Here is a 16,693-nt window from a genome sequence, read left to right on the forward strand (position 1 = left end):
TCGCTGGTTTGACCATTTCTGTTTGCGGATTCTGCTATCTTAGCAGTCATCCTGGAATGTGAGCATCCTCACTTTCAATGTCTGGCGATCACAGCCCATTTTGGGTTAAGTGGACCAGGAAATAGTCTTTGTTTCTCCAAGCACTGTCTGTTCGTATGCACATGTTTTTCCAGCCAAGTGTCTGGTGATTTTTTTATAACAAGTTGTTTCTTCACTCCAGTAACAGTTTAAAATCAATGTTCATATGACAAAATTAATATGCCTCATTTTTGGCAGGTGGGGGTCTGCATGAGAAAAGAGACAATTGATTTTGTTCCATATCTTCACCTTTTCCATAAAGAATTAACAGGTATTTGGTTAAAATATGATTTTTTGTGAAAATATCTCTGCAGAGCAAACCTCTTCATTTCTTCTTTGACAGGTGAGTGTGTGTGTGTGTGTGTGTGTGTGTGTGTGTATGTGTATGTGTGTGTGTGCGTGAGCATGTGTGTGTGTGTGTGTGTGTGTGTGTGTGTGTCTAATATGAAAAGGGAACTTTTATATTTCAATCTTTACTGGATAAGTCTTGTTTTAAAATAGATTTATACTTTTGTTTATTAAAGAAACCTGGTTGGTGGATTTTATTCTGAAATAAAATAGAGTATATAACTGGCCGTATCGGGAACTGTGTAAACATTTAAATAAATGCTGTAAAGATGTGGAACTAGAGAAAGACAGTACACTCCTTCCACCTCGGGCGGAACAATAACGAGGGACACAAATTAATAATAAACAACATTCGCAAACTGGCGTAGCTTCCCGACACATTCCAGCTGTAACTCGACAGGATCAGGACACAGGATCCGGTTCATTGGGGGCAGGGAATCCAGGCTGGAGAAACAGCCTGGAAGTGTGAGTAGTGGCGGCTGAAGTGGACACAAGAATGATTGTGATGGGGACGGAAGTGGGTAAAAATCTGGATGCAGTAGGTGCCCAATTTTTGGGCAGTGTGGGACCTGAGACAACCTCTTCGTATCCACCATTGCCCACTGACTCCATGCTAATGAGGGGCCTCCCGCTGACCACTCCCTTTACTCCAGGGCAGGGTCAATGCTGGAGAGCACAGTTGGGCACAATCCCAGCATCACTGTCCACACTGCGGGCCGTGGAATTACAGATAATTTTTCTCCGAAACAAATGGTGAGATTGTGGAATTCTCTGTCACAAACTGATGTTGAAGCAGAGCCCATCAATTTTTTATAAAGGGAATTATACAGTTCCTTAAGAATAGATTATTGGAGGGCACAGGGATCGAGTCAGGGAGTGAAATTAGTTTGGGTGAAATATTAAATGTCATAGGGAGTGAGTAAGAGATTTTGATTCGATTGATAGGGATCTTAAAGGCTGTGGGGAATGAGCAGAGAGTGGGATTGTACTCGGTGTAATAATGAAGATTTGTGAAGTTTGATAATTGTTCAATTTAGGACATTCCTCCAGATGCTGTTCTGTTCCCTCTAATTTACACAGCAGGTAATCCACTAACTCCTCACCTCTCAGCACTAACCTGTCCTAACACATTATGTTTGATTGACCCTACCTGTCACATCATTGACAAGCAATTCACTCAGCACCAAAACCATCACCAGCATCATGTCTGCAGTGAAGATCCTTTCCTCAAACCTGAAACACAACAAAAAGATTCAACATTAGTGTCGAAGTTTCAAATTAAAGGTGGGGATTTCCTGCTCCCATTCCTACCTCTCTCTCTCCCAGTTGTCTGATGTGATGAGGTTTCCAGTGTTACTGTAAATATATAAATATCACAGATTGTGGAAACATTTGGAATCATTGAAATCAGATCCAATTGGCTGGACCATTAATGATTTCAATATTACTGCTGGCCAATCAGTGACTGGCAGCTCAGAACAGGATGGAGTGGAAACCATGGGAATGTTCTGTGAGCTACACATGGGATTGTACAACGTGGCACTGTAACTGCTCAGTGAGAAATGGAAACTACAGTCACGGTTCCTGACCCAGTAATTTACCTGTTAGAGAATACATTTGTGATATTATGATTTGATCCATATTCTCAATGAGAACATTTATGAAACGTTAGTAGAAAATAATGGAAATATTCAACCGATCAGCCGCATCTGTGGAGAGAAAAACAGAGTTAATGGTGGGGGGAGTTTTATGCTCACCCGGCAATGGGGTTGGAGGCGGAGAGAGCACAAAATCGGGTAGAATTGTTATCAGCGGTGGGGTGGGGAGTGGGGGGGGGGTGGCGTTGCGCTGGTACCCACCACCTTCTCATCTCTGCCAAAATTAAGTCTGGGGAGGGAAGGTCTGTGAAGGGCCTTCCTACCTCGTTGCCAATTGAGGCCATTAAACAGTCAATTAATACCCTATTAAGGGCTGCATCCCACCGCTGCTGCAATTAGCTGTGTGGTGGGTGGTCTTATTGCCTTTTGGGAAGCACAGCATGAAAATAAATGCGGGTTGATTCTGGGTTTCGGGGTGGGGGGGAGAGGGCAGGCTGGAGGAATCCCTCGTTCAAAGGCACTTTGAGCCTGAATGAGGGACTCAGCATCGGGGAGGGGTGGGGATACCCTGAGAGCCATCCCCCTGCCCTTGCTACCAACCCATCTACACCCACCTCCCCCATTACCCCCACCCCATGAAACTCCTCCCCACCAACCTCCCTGTGGCCTGGGTCCAGCGACACTCCTGGGCCTCAGGTAGGTGCTCCTCCAGCAGCATCCATTGCCTCCGCAGTGGCACCACTCAGTGGAAGATCTGTCAGCCTCTGATTGGCTGGCGGCTCGCCAAGGGTGGGACTTCCAGCACCGGGGTCCTTGATCCTGTGGAAGGCCCGTCACTGACCACGTAAGTGCCAAATTGTCACTAGATTCAGCGGCCTTCAACTACAGAAGAGGCGTTGCTGGGCTCTTCACGTTACTTTTTCTGGACATCGACATCCCCTTGACCAACAGAAAATCCTGAGAAATTCTTTAGGTTGATGACAGTTCATCAGAACCCAAGATCCCATTTACGATGTGGTGACCATTATAGGGAGGTGAGGACATCGAATATCAAAGAATACAAAAACCGGAGAATATTTATGCCATTCCTCTATTCCCTTTTGTAATAGATCTGAACCCCATCAATTCCCCGTGTTTCTCACTGGGGTGGAAGGTCTCCTTCATGCACTGACTGCACTGAGATTGAACCTGTTTGGAAAAGAACAGGGTCAATTCGGAATTATTGACAGCTTTCAAAAAGGAGCTGTTCAGGTGTCTGTTCAGAAGTGCAATTGAGAGATGGGGAATAATGGAAGTTTGATTTTTTTCAAGGCCAGAACAGAATGTTCCTTAAACCAAAAAGGGGTGTAAGCCCCATTATCAAGCTCCAAAAGTCCTCTCTTGCTTCAGTTATACAGAGTCTTGGTCAGACCCATTTTGGAATTCTGAGTTTACTTTTGGCCACCACCAACTCAGGAGGGATATCGTGGTCTTGAGTGCGTGCAGTCAATTTCACTGGAATGACACTGGGGCTTAGAGGGTTAAGTTATGAGGCCAGGTTGCATTAACATGGGATATCTATTTCTCAGAGTAGTGGAGACTGAGGGGTTCAGATTGAGGTGCAGATCAGCTGTGATCTAATTAAATGCTGGAGCAGATTTGAGGGGCTGAATGACGTACTCTAGTTCCTAATGAACTATGTTCCTATGACAGACCAGAGTATGTGAAGGTTACACTGGCAATTGTATTTTACATGACTGATTCATTTTAGTCTGTGGGAGATGAGCCAATGTACTGAGCACCAATGTAGTTGTTAACAAATCAGCAAATGTTTTCACCCTGAAATGGGACAAACAGTGCATGAAGCAGGAGGGTTTATGTTCCTGATTTCACGACCCACACTGGCTCCTTGTCCTGAGCAGGGGCTAGTAAAATTAAGGCTGAGGAGTTGTGGGAGTTACCATGGGAGGACTTTGAAGCTGAGGGTACAAATGGGTTGAAGAAACCACTTGTTGTGTCGATGGAATGAGAAGTGATTGGGGGATGTGTGGAAGGATCTGATCTGTGTACTGGGTGCAGTGAAAATGTAAACCCATTCATTGGAACAGGAGAGAATGTGCAGTCAGAAAAGGCCATTCGGCCCATCAATCCCACTCCATTCAAGGTCCAGCTCTCATTATTCCATCATGGACTCCCTCCCACACCACCTGTTTGTGTAGGGAACACTCTGTTCTGTCCCTGGAGAAACATTGAACAATTCCATTATTTCCCCATCTCTCAATCCATTTGGAAAGCTGCCAATGATCCCGAATTGACCCTGTTCTTTTCCAAATGGGTTCAATCTCACTGCAGTCAGTGCATGAAGAAGACCTTCCACCCCAGTGAGAAACATGGGGAATTGATGGAGTTCAGATCTATTACAAAAGGGAATGGGTTGAATGGTATACAAATTCTCATGTTTTCGTGAGCATTATCCCTTTATTTTGGGAGTCTTTATTCTAATTTAATAGTCACATTGTAAATGTTCTTATTGATGATATTCTTTAAATCCTAACATCATAAGTGCATTCTCTTACAGGTTGATGACTGGGTCAGGAACCGTGACTGCAGTTTCTATTTCTCACTGAGCAGTTACAGTGCCACGTTGTACAATCTCATGTGTAGCTCACAGAACATTCCCATGGTTTCCACTCCATCCTGTTCTGAGTTGCTAGTCACTGATTGGTCAACAGTAATATTGAAATCATTTATTTTCAGCCAATTGAATCTGATTTTAATGGTTCCAAACGTCTCCACAATCTGTGATATTTATATATTTACAGTAACACTGGAAACCTCATCACATCAGACAACTGGGAGAGAGAGAGGTAGGAACAAGAGCAGGGAATCCCCACCTTTAATTTGAAACTTTGACACTAATGTTGAATCTTTTTGTTGTGTTTCAGGTTTGAGGAAAGGATCTTCACTGCAGACATGATGCTGGTGATGGTTTTGGTGCTGAGTGAATTGCTTGTCAATGATGTGACAGGTAGGGTCAATCAAACATAATGTGTTAGGACAGGTTAGTGCTGAGAGGTGAGGAGTTAGTGGATTACCTGCTGTGTAAATTAGAGGGAACAGAACAGCATCTGGAGGAATGTCCTAAATTGAACAATTATCAAACTTCACAAATCTTCATTATTACACCGAGTACAATCCCACTCTCTGCTCATTCCCCACAGCCTTTAAGATCCCTATCAATCGAATCAAAATCTCTTACTCACTCCCTATGACATTTAATATTTCACCCAAACTAATTTCACTCCCTGACTCAATCCCTGTGCCCTCCAATAATCTATTCTTAAGGAACTGTATAATTCCCTTTATAAAAAATTGATGGGCTCTGCTTCAACATCAGTTTGTGACAGAGAATTCCACAATCTCACCATTTGTTTCAGAGAAAAATTATCTGAAATTCCACGGCCCGCAGTGTGGACAGTGATGCTGGGATTGTGCCCAACTGTGCTCTCCAGCATTGACCCTGCCCTGGAGTAAGGGAGTGGTCAGCGGGAGGCCCCTCATTAGCATGGAGTCAGTGGGCAATGGTGGATACTATGAGGACATCTCAGGCTCCACACTGCCCAAAGATTGGGCACCTGCTGCCATCTAGGGATTTACCCACTTCCTTCCCCTCACCAGAGATTACCTTATTCACGGAGGTCCAGATCAAAAGTTCTCAGAAGAAGTGGGTAAAAAGGACTTTGGCTTTGAGAAGGTCTGGAACATTCAACCCATTGCAACTGGAAGGAGTTTGGGACTTTTAGCTGCAAATATTTTTCTTCAAGGAGGTATATTTAATGGATAAATGTGATGTGAGCTTTTCAAGTATTTTAATAAATGAAGAAAATATTTTTCATACTAATTCAGAATATTAGCTACTTACCAAATACCATTTAGTTAATGGGGATTTTCAGTTTAATAATTACAATAAAATGTCGCATGAAATATTGGTGTTAATTCTTCAAATTGGTTTTGGGAGATCATAACTCTTATATTCAGTACTCACCCCTCCAGCACAGCACACTGTGGCTGAAGTATGTACCAATTATGGGATGCACTTTAGCAACTTACCAAGGTTACTTTGACCACACCTCCTGCCCCTGTGAATTCTACTACCAAGAATGACAAGAATTCCATCACTATGGTAACAGTATCACCTTCAACTTCACTCCACGTTTCTGACTATCCTGACATTGACATATATTGCCGTTCCGTCATTGTCACTCCATTGTGTTCAAGTAGAAGGTCCACACCACTTTATCAAGGCAAGTAGGGTTGGGCAATAAATGTGACTCTCCTTGTGAGACTAGAACTGTTCACAGTATTCTCACACTGTGGTCTAACCAAGTTTCCATAGATTCTCTGCTTTTTCATTCCATCCCTCTAGAGAATGAACCCCAGTGTTTTGTTTGCTTCGTTTTGGCCTTATTAACCTGCTTATATGTGTTTCCAGTTGCCCCAAGACCCGGTCACCCATCTCCCCTGTGCTTGCTGAACTACATTGGCTCCCAGTTAAGCAACACCTCATTTGGAACACCATGCCTGTATCAGCTCTTAGAAAGAGCTATTGAATTGGTCCCACTACCCTGCCCTTTCCCCATAACCATGCATATTTTTTCCCCTTAACATATTTTCAATATTTTGAAGGTTATTAAATATGTTTTCATCACTCCATTAGGCAGTGCATTCCAGATCATAACAACTCACTGTGTAAATGAATTTCACCTTATTGCTTCTCTGGGTCTTTGGCCAATTATTATAAATCTGTGTCCTCTGGTTACCTTTCCATAGAATCATAGAAGCACACAAGGAGGCCATTCAGTCTGTCCTGTCTGTACTGGTTCTCTGCAAGATTCCTTATGCCACTGGAAACAGGTTCTCCTTATTTGTTTTATTAAAGTCCTTGATGAGTTTGAACACCTCAACAAAATCTGCCTTTAACCTATCCTGCTCGAAGAAGACAATTCCAGCTTCTCTATTCGCTTTACGTAACTGAAGTCCTTCATCCCTGGCACCATTCTATTAAATCTCATGACTGGGGGAAGGGGGAAATCTCACAGCATGGGAGTCCTGAGGTTTCCATGTGGGGTGAGGAGGGACACTTCTGCTCCTCCTGGCCAACAAGGAATCTATAAAAGTTTAAAACTAACATTTACTGGGTGTCTTGTGCCCAGGATCCTCACTGCTCTCAGCTTTGGCTGGAATCTCAGTTGGGCTCATGGTTATAATGGTGGGCATGTTCTGATTACATTATTGGGGAGCAATAATGCTGTTTAAACCAGGCCCTTGCTCCTCTGGGATGGGTGTCCATCCAGTCTCCAATTTCAGGCAAGTTATAATGATGGGGAATGAGAACGAATCAGCCCAAAACACTGTCCCCATTTTAACCCCCTGTTGAACCTGAACCATTAGTGCCAGGAGGAGACAGGGGTTAAAAAGCCCTATGCCATTCAAACACAGGCAGTTCAATGAGATGCTGACATCACCCAGCGAAACTGAAGATGACTTGCAGCCCATGTGTTTACAGAGTTCAACAGTTGGCAAAAGGCCCTGAATTTTCCTTCATGAAGCTATTCCAAGTTAAAAGGGAGCAGCAATAAATAGACCTAGCAAAATAATCGACGAGGAAATTGTCACATATTTACATTTGGGTGAAAATTTACAACAGCCAAATTAATTCTTCTACATGTTGGACAACATTGTATCCATACCAGCTTGCTCTGTTGTCACAAAGTAATTAATTACACAGAAATATTTTATGAAAATGAGCCATTGTTTGTTTAAGAGATAAAGATCCATTGGCACTTCAGCAGAGCTCAACTCCAGAACAAACTCTGCGAGCTCAGATTCTCATGTTTTGCTTCACCCATTTTTCTCCGACTATGAAACCTTCACACTTTAGTGTAGAAATAATCGTGGGCTCATCAGATTAATAAAAGAAAGATTATGACATCCTCAGGCTTCCCAAACACTGTACAGCCAATGTTCTTCTTTTTTCTATTTTAGTAGCAAGAAACCAATCATATCAATATCTAAGTCAGTTATCCAGGACAAAGCCACCCGTGTAAGAGCGTGGATATCTTAGAGGCTGCCTGCAAAATTCCTGTAAGGACAATGTTTGATGATGTTCTCCAGGGTCCACCGAAAAGGACAAGAAAGTCATTGTGATGGGAACAGTATCACCTTCAACCTCCTTCCAAGTTACCCACCATCTGAACTTTGACATATTTTGCAGTTCCTTCATAGTCTTCTTCTTCTCTTCTTTGGCCTCCTTATCTTGAGAGACAATGGATAAGCGCCTGGAGGTGGTCAGTGGTTTGTGAAGCAGCGCCTGGAGTGGCTATAAAGGCCAATTCTGGAGTGACAGGCTCTTCCACAGGTGCTGCAGAGAAATTTGTTTGTCGGGGCTCTATGCCCTGTCTTTTTTCCTGCCAACTACTAAGTCTCTTCGACTCGCCACACTTCAGCCCCGTCTTTATGGCTGCCCGCCAGCTCTGGCGAACGCTGGCAACTGACTCCCACGACTTGTGATCAATGTCACAGGATTTCATGTCGCGTTTGCAGACGTCTTTAAAGCGGAGACATGGATGGCCGGTGGGTCTGATACCAGTGGCGAGCTCGCTGTACAATGTGTCTTTGGGGATCCTGCCATCTTCCATGCGGCTCACATGGTCAAGCCATCTCAAGTGCTGCTGACTCAGTAGTGTGTATAAGCTGGGGATGTTGGCCGCCTCGAGGACTTCTGTGTTGGAGATGCGGTCCTGCCACCTGATGCCAAGTATTCTCCGGAGGCAGCGAAGATGGAATGAATTGAGACGTCGCTCTTGGCTGACATACGTTGTCCAGGCCTCGCTGCCGTAGAGCAAGGTACTGAGGACACAGGCTTGATACACTCGGACTTTTGTGTTCCGTGTCAGTGCGCCATTTTCCCACACTCTCTTGGCCAGTCTGGACATAGCAGTGGAAGCCTTTCCCATGCGCTTGTTGATTTGTGCATCTAGAGACAGGTTACTGGTGATAGTTGAGCCTCGGTAAGTGAACTCTTGAACCACTTCCAGAGTATGGTCGCCAATATTGATGGATGGAGCATTTCTGACGTCCTGCCCCATGATGTTCGTTTTCTTGAGCCTGATGGTTAGGCCAAATTCATTGCAGGCAGACGCAAACCTGTCGATGAGACTCTGCAGGCACTCTTCAGTGTGAGATGTTAAAGCAGCATCGTCAGCAAAGAGGAGTTCCCTGATGAGGACTTTCCGTACTTTGGACTTCGCTCTTAGACGGGCAAGGTTGAACAACCTGCCCCCTGATCTTGTGTGGAGGAAAATTCCTTCTTCAGAGGACTTGAACGCATGTGAAAGCAGCAGGGAGAAGAAAATCCCAAAAAGTGTGGGTGCGAGAACACAGCCCTGTTTCAGGCCACTCAGAATAGGAAAGGGCTCTGATGAGGAGCCACCATGTTGAATTGTGCCTTTCATCTGTTCATGGAATGAGGTGATGATAGTTAGTAGCTTTGGTGGACATCCAATCTTTTCTAGTAGTTTGAAGAGACCACGTCTGCTGACAAGGTCAAAGGCTTTGGTGAGATCAATGAAAGCAACGTAGAGGGGCATCTGTTGTTCACGGCATTTCTCCTGTAGCTGTCGAAGGGAGAACAGCATGTCAATGGTGGATCTTTCTGCTCGAAAGCCACACTGTGCCTCAGAGTAGACATGTTCAGCCAGCGTCTGGGGCCTGTTTAAAGCGACTCGAGCGAAGACTTTCCCCACTATGTTGAGCAGGGAGATTCCACGGTAGTTGTTGCAGTCACCACGGTCACCCTTGTTCTTATGGAGGGTGATGTGATTGGCATCGCGCATGTCCTGTGGGACTGCTCCCTCGTCCCAGCACAGGCAAAGCAGTTCGTACAGTGCTGAAAGTATAGCAGGCTTGGCACTCTTGATTATTTCAGGGGTAATGCCGTCCTTCCCAGGGGCTTTTCCGCTGGCTAGAGAATCAATGGCATCACTGAGTTCCGATTTGGTTGGCTGTATGTCCAGCTCATCCATGACTGGTAGAGGCTGGGCTGCATTGAGGGCGGTCTCAGTGACAACATTCTCCCTGGAGTACAGTTCTAGGTAGTGCTCAACCCAGCGGTCCATTTGTTTGCGTTGGTCAGTGATTATGTCCCCTGATTTAGATTTGAGTGGGGCGATCTTCTTGATGGTTGGCCCAAGAGCTGTCTTAATGCCATCACACATTCATCTGATGTTTCCGGTGTCTGAGGCCAGCTGAATATGACTGCATAGGTGTTGCCAGTCGTCGTTTGCGCAGTGCCTGGCTGTTCTTTGTGCAGTGCTTCTGGCTGCTTTAAGTGCTGTGGATGTTTAATCGCTGGGGGCTTTCTTGTAGTTCAACAGTGCAATGCGCTTAGCGGCTATGACAGGTTCCAGCTCTTCATTATGAGATTGAAACCAGTCTGCATTTCTCTTCGCACTTTTGCCGTAGGTGGTCAAAGCTGACTCATAGATGGCGTCTCTAATGTGGGCCCACTTGGTCTCAGCATCCCCTGTGGGAGTGTTTTGAAGGGCTGTTACAAGTGAATTTGGAAATTTTTGTAACAGCTGTGGGTGAGAAATTCTGCTCGTGTTGATGCATGGGTGTCCCTTCTGCTTGGAATGATGCAACTTCTTTGGTCTGAGTCTAACCTTGCTGCATACTAGGGAATGGTCAGTGTCGCAGTCCGCACTGTGGAAGCTGCATGTGATTCGAACACTGTTTAAGGCGGCTCGCCTTGTGACAATGAGGTCCAGCTGGTGCCAACGATGCGATCTTGGGTGCCTCCCCGAAACCTGATGACCGGGTTTAGTGTGAAAGAACGAGTTGGTGATGCAGAGGTTATGATAGGTACACAACTCAAGCAGTCTCTGCCCGTTCTCATTCATCCTTCCAACGCCATAGTGCCCAAGGCAGGAGGGCCATGAGTCATGGTCGGCCCCAACCCTGGCATTAAAGTCCCCCAGCAGGAATAGGTGTTCGGTGTTGGGGATGCTGCTAATGATGTTATGGAGTTCCTCGTAGAACTGATCTTTAGCTTCAGGTGGGGAGCAGAGAGTTGGAGCACAGATGCTGAGTAGGTGTACTGGACCAGAGGTGGTGAGCAGTCGGATGGACAGTATGCGTTCCGAGCCATTTGAGGGAGGCTCTATCATGCTGAGCAAGGAGTTTCTGATGGCGAAGCCCACTCCATGCTGTCTTGGTTCTTCTGGATCCCTGCTCTGCCAGAAGAAGGTGTAGTCTTGCTCTGCTAGAGATCCACTCGCGGGGAGGCGAGTCTCCTGAAGTGCTGCAATGTCCACATTGAGTCTACTGAGCTCGTTGTTAATGATGGCGGTCTTCCGAGAATCGTTGATTTGTGTAAGGTCTTCCGACAGGCCAGGACACATAGTTCTGACGTTCCAGCTTGCAAAGCGAAGGGCTGGTACCTTCTTTCCTTTTTTCGTTTTGTTTGTTGCGGTGTTTCAGTCCACCTTTTGGGCAATGACCCTGAGCTCCAAGCACCCATTGAAGCAGGTAGACTGTGGCGGGACAGAACCTTATTGACCGGGGGCTGCCCGGTTTGAGGCAGGCGGTAGCTGTCCAGTGAGGTGCAATGACCTCTCCCACCGACAAAGGCAACCCGTGGCGCCCAGTTTCTACGCCAATTTATCTGGACTTATAACCCGTAACTGCTGCCTTCCGTGTTGTTTCAGTCGCTGTGAGGCAACTGTGGAGTGACCTCTCCATGGCGCATGCCTGGGCGAATTTATGGAGGTTGAGAGTTGCCCAGTCGTCAAAACCCCCCTCTTGGCTTTTCTGGTGGGGTCCAAAGGAGTGCAGAGCACGATGTTTGGCACTGGTATGGCTGCAGGAACTGCCGGAAACATGCCAAAGGTGACACATGACCGCCTATGGGGTTCCGCTCCGGATTATCTGTTAGGGTTTACTCCCTTAGCCTTGGTCTCTCCCGAGACGCCCACAAGGCAGTGGGGTTGTTAGGGCCCCTACACAGGTGTAGGATGATTCCGGTGGGAGGAGGGGATGCGAGGGGGAGGGGTGGAGGGAGTGGGGTGCGAGGGGGAGCTGGGAAGGGGGCTGTAAGGGGGTGGGGGGGTGCAGGGGAAGGGGGTGCGGGGGGAAGATGGTGCGAGGGTGGGGGCTGGGACGGGTTTGTGAGGGGGTGAGCTGAGAGGGTGGAGCAGGGAAGGGGACGGGGAGGGGTAAAGGGGAGGAATGGGGAGGGGGGAGGGGAAGGGGGGTGAAAGCGGGTGCAGGTAATAAGCCATTTCCTCAGTGCCCACCATCGACGTCCGGAAAGCTCATCCACGTCCTTCGGGAGGTGAAGCATCTTTTGGCAGACTTACAAAGGTTGTTATATTTGCAAAGGTTTTTTTGATGTTTTTTAAATAGAGTCATACCGCATTGCCGACAGTGCGCTGCAGATGCTCTCCGAGCCATCTCCCGTGGGCGCTTTGAAGTTGCAGCCGGGGGGCCGTTCGTGGATTTTTTCTTCATAGTCACAGCATCACTATCCTGCAATTCTCTACCAAACCATTGTTGCAGCACCATCACTACGGCCAGGATGTTCTGTTGGTGACAGTTGTCTTGACGCTGGAAAAATTGATGTGGAGAACCCCTCGTCTCCTCTTCTGCAAAAGGCCCACCGAATCCAGTGACAATCATGCATTTAAGTAGAGAGCAGTGGGCCATCCACGGGATCAAGGACCCCACCAACAGAAGTCCTGCCTTGGAGAGCTGCTGACCAATCAGAGGCCGGTAGCTATTTCACTGAGTAGCGCCACTGAGAAGGCAGTGGCTGCTCTCAGAAGAGCACCTACCCGAGGCCCATGTCTGGCGCTGGATCCAGGCAACAGGTGGGTCAGGGCGGGAGGGGTCTGGTAAGGTGGGGGTCATGGGGAGGGGAGTTTAGGGGGGGTCATTAACTAGGGCACGTGGGTGGCTCTCAGCGAACCCACCCCCACCCCCCCTTCCCAATGCCATGTCCCTCGTTCAGGCGCTAAGTGCCTTTTAACAAGGGAAACCCACCCCTCCCCCGCCATCAGCCCCGGAGCTGCGTGGCAGCCTGCATGGTTTTTAGTGCCGTGCGTCCCGTGCGGTGACAGGGCTGCCCACCGCATGGCTAATTATGATGGCGATGGGATTATTTTCTCAGTTAAGTTTCTCTATTAGTGGCGGGGCAGGAAGGCCATTCACAGACATTCCCACACTGGACTAAATATTGGCGGAGGTGGGAAGGTAATGGGGTCATCCCTGATTTTATGCTCTCGCCACCCTGAAATATGGTCCCATATTTGACTCCGAGATGAGCTTGTGATCTCATTGCCATGCTATCACTAAACTGCCTATTTCCATCTCCGTAACATCACCTGATTCTGCCGTAACGCATATGTCGCCAAAACCATTATCCTTGCTTTTCTTATCTCTAAACTTGTTTATTGTAATGCACTCCTACCTGGCACTCCTACATTCTATCCTCTGTAAACTTGAGGTCATCCAATACTCTGCTGCCCATGTCCTAATTCGCAATAAATCCCATTCACCCACAACACCTGTTCTCGCTGACCTACCTTGGGTCAAGCAATGCTTCAATTTTAAATTTCTCATTGTTTTCAAATCCCCCCATGGCCATTTCCCTCTGTATTTCCCGCACCTTCCTCTGTTTCCAGGTGTTAGCAATTGCAATTTGCATTTGCACTGTCAGAGCCTCTGGCTCTTTGTTTATGATCTGAGAGTCTGGGAAAGTGAAACCCATTTACTGTCAGGTGTTCTAACCTTGCATTCTCTGCTTTTAAAAAGGGTCTTTGATAGAAACATTGAAACATAGAAAATAGGAGCAGGAGTAGGCCATTCGGCCCTTCGAGCCTGCTCCACCATTCATTATGATCATGACTGATCATCCAACTCAGTAACCTGTTCCCGCTTTCGGCCCATACCCTTTGATCCCTTTAAATCCAAGAGCTATATCTAACTCCTTCTTGAAAACATACAATGTTTTGGCCTCAACTGCTTTCTGTGGTAACGAATTCCACAGGCTCACCACTCTCTGGGTGAAGAAATTTCTCCTCATCTCAGTCCTGAAAGGTTCACACCATATCCTTAGACTATGACCCCTGATTCTGGACTCCCCACCATCGGGAACATCCTTCCTGCATCTATCCAGTCAAGTCCTGTCAGAATTTTATAGGTTTCTATGAGATCCCCCCTCACTCTTCTGAACTCCAGCGAATATAATCCTAACCGACTCAATCTCTCCTTATGCGTCAGTCCCACCATCCCAGGAATCAATCTGGTAAACCTTCACTGCACTCCCTCTATAGCAAGAACATCCTTTCTCAGATAAGGAGACCAAAACTGCACACAATATTCCAGGTTGGCCTCACCAAGGCCCTGTATAATTGCAGCAAGATATCCCTGCTCCTGTACTCGAATCATCTCGCTATGAAGGCCAACATACCATTTGCCCTTTTCACCACCTGTTGCAACGGCATGCTTACCTTCAGCGACTGGTGTACGAGAACACCCAGGACTTGCTGAATATTCCCCTCTCTCAGTTTATAGCCGTTCAGATAATAATCTGCCTTCCTGTTTCTGCTACCAAAGTGGATAACCTCACATTTATCCACATTATACTGCATCTGCCATGCATTTGCCCACTCACTCAACTTGTCCAAATCACCCTGAAGCCTCTCTGCATCCTCTTTACAACTAACCCTCTCACCCAGTTTTGTGTCATCTGCAAATTTGGAGATATTACATTTAGTTCGCTCATCTAAATCATTAATATATATTGTGAATAGCTGGGGTCCTAGCACCGATCCCTGCGGTACCCCACTAGTCAGTGCCTGCCATTTGGAAAAAGACCCATTTATCCCTACTCTTTGTTTCCTGTCCGCCAACCAATTTTCTATCCATCGCAAAACACTACCTCTAATCCCATGCGCTTTAATTTTACATGCTAATCTCTTATGTGGGACTTTGTCGTAAACCTTCTGAAAGTCCAAATAAACCATATCCACTGGCTCCCCCTCATCAACTCTCCTAGTTACATCCTCGAAAAAATTCTGGTAGATTTTTCAAGCATGATTTCCCTTTTGTAAATCCTTGCTGATTCTGCCCTATTCTACCACTGCTCTCTAAGTGCTCTGCTATAAAATCTTTGATAACTCTAGAATTTTCCCCACTACAGACGTCAGGCTGACTAGTCTATAATTCCCTGCTTTCTCTTTACCTCCCTTCTTAAATAGTGGGGTCACATTAGCTACACTCCAATATGTAGGAATTGTTCCAGAGTCTATAGAATCTTGGAAGATGACCACCAATGAATCCATTATTTCTCGGGCCACTTCCTTAAGTACTCTGGGATGCATACCATCAGGCCCTGGGGATTTATTGACCTTCAATCCCATCAATTTCCCCAACACCATTTCTCGACCAGTACTGATTTTCTTCAGTTCCTCTCTCTCACTAAGCCCTGTGTTCCCCAACATTTCTGGTATGATATTTGTGTCCTCCTTTGTGAAGACAGAACCAAAGTATGCATTTAGTTGGTCAGCCATTTCTTTGTTCCCCATAATCAATTCCCCTGTTTCTGACTGTAAGGGACCTACATTTGTCTTCACCAATCTTTTTCTCTTCACATACCGATAGAAACGTTTACAGTCAGTTTTTATGTTCCCCGCAAGCTTGCTCTCGTACTCTATTTTCCCCTTCTTAATCAATCCCTTGGGCCTCCTATGCTGACCTGGGTTCCTTGTTGTCCTGGTAACCAAGATTCCTGTCCTGTCTTTAAGCGGACTGTTGTGAGATCATATGTTTCCTCTGAGTCCATCTTACACTACATTTAGAATGGTAGTATCTGAAAACATAGTAATGCTACAAAGTCCAGCATGCATAACAATATGATATAATTTTATACTGAGTTTGAGAGTAATTGATTTAGTTAACCCTAAAACTAGGGTCTTAAATGTGAGGAACACTAACTATGTAGGTATGAGGGGTGAGTTGCCTGAGGTTGGGAAACAAGACTAAAAGATACAATGGTGGATAAACAATGGCAAACGTTTAAAGAGTTAATTAATAATTTGCAACAAATCACAGAATCACAGAATAATACAGTGCCAAAGAGGCCCATCGAGTCTGCACCTATGCATTAAAGACACCTGACCTGTCTACCTAATCCCATTTGCCAGCCCTTGGCCCATAGCCTTGAATGTTATGACGTGCCAAGTGCTCATCCAGGTACTTTTTAAAGGATGTGAAACAACCCACCTCTACCACCCTCCCAGGCAGTGCATTCCAGACTGTCACCACCCTCTGGGCAAAAAAGATTTTCCTCAAATCCCCCTTAAACCTCCTGCCCCTCACCTTAAACTTGTGTCCCCTAGTAACTGACCCTTCAACTAAGGGGAACAGCTGCTCCCTATCCACCCTGCCCATGCACATCATAATCTTGCACACCTCGATCAGGTCACCCCTCAGTCTTCTCTGCTCCAACGAAAACAACCCAAGCCTATCCAACCTCTCGTCATAGCTTAATTGTTCCATCCCAGGCACCATCCTGGTGAATCGCCTCTACACCCCCTCCAGTGCAATCACATCCTTCCTATAATGTGGCG

General features: G+C 46.3%; 1 protein-coding gene across 1 annotated transcript in view; it reads left to right on the forward strand.

Moving 5' to 3' along the window:
* The first annotated feature begins 810 nt into the window (after window positions 1-810).
* The window catches only part of LOC137384944 (ladderlectin-like), a 226,472-nt gene continuing 210,589 nt past the window's right edge, over window positions 811-16,693 (forward strand). Inside the window, exons 1-2 of the mRNA XM_068059654.1 lie at window positions 811-891; window positions 4,949-5,031. The gene's annotated coding sequence lies outside the window, so the exon portion shown is untranslated. The remainder of the gene's footprint in view (window positions 892-4,948; window positions 5,032-16,693) is intronic.

The sequence above is a fragment of the Heterodontus francisci genome, chromosome 27 (genome assembly GCF_036365525.1).
Source record: "Heterodontus francisci isolate sHetFra1 chromosome 27, sHetFra1.hap1, whole genome shotgun sequence".
Taxonomy (NCBI): Eukaryota; Metazoa; Chordata; class Chondrichthyes; order Heterodontiformes; family Heterodontidae; genus Heterodontus; species Heterodontus francisci.